Source organism: Octopus bimaculoides, chromosome 3, assembly GCF_001194135.2.
Source record: "Octopus bimaculoides isolate UCB-OBI-ISO-001 chromosome 3, ASM119413v2, whole genome shotgun sequence".
NCBI lineage: Eukaryota > Metazoa > Mollusca > Cephalopoda > Octopoda > Octopodidae > Octopus > Octopus bimaculoides.
Genome location: NC_068983.1, coordinates 76,084,854 through 76,085,487, shown reverse-complemented (window position 1 = coordinate 76,085,487; position 634 = coordinate 76,084,854). Strand labels below are relative to the sequence as shown.

General features: G+C 36.0%; 1 protein-coding gene across 1 annotated transcript in view; it reads right to left on the bottom strand.

Annotated features, from left to right (window-relative positions):
- LOC106878815 (uncharacterized) overlaps positions 1-634 on the bottom strand; it is a 54,990-nt gene that overhangs the window by 21,432 nt on the left and 32,924 nt on the right. The gene's annotated exons all lie outside the window — the stretch shown is intronic.

The following is a 634-nucleotide window of genomic DNA, read 5'->3' as shown; positions in this document are numbered from 1 at the left end:
ACACACACACACACACACACACACACACACACACACACACATATATATATATATATATATACATATGAATATCTTTAGAAACATTTACAGGCGTGGCAGTGAGACAGCAAGCTGGTTGCTCAACCACAAAGTTCCTGGTTCAGTCCTACGGCGTAGAACCTTGGGCAAATATTTTCTGCTATAGCCTGGGGTCGACCAAGCCTGAATGAGTGGATTCGGTAGACGGAAACTGAAGAAGACCCTTGCAAGATAGGAAATAGAGAGTGAATATAAGGATATCGTATTTGTAAATCCAATGTTTAGGCAGAATGGTATACATATGGTATGGTATACATATGGTATGGTATACATATGGTATGGTATACATATTGTATGGTATACATATGGTATGGTATACATATGATATGTATACCATTCTGCCTAAACATTGGATTTACAAATACAATATCCCTACATTCACTCTCTATTTCGTATCTTAACTAAACTAAATATTGCTTAATCTCCCTCTCACACCGTCTCCGATGAAGGAATATAATAAATATCCTGGAAACAGCTGTAAGACATTCTATTTATAAATGTTCTATATTATACACAGCCTTGGTCTTTTATCTCATTACGAAAAGTGAATCCTTAT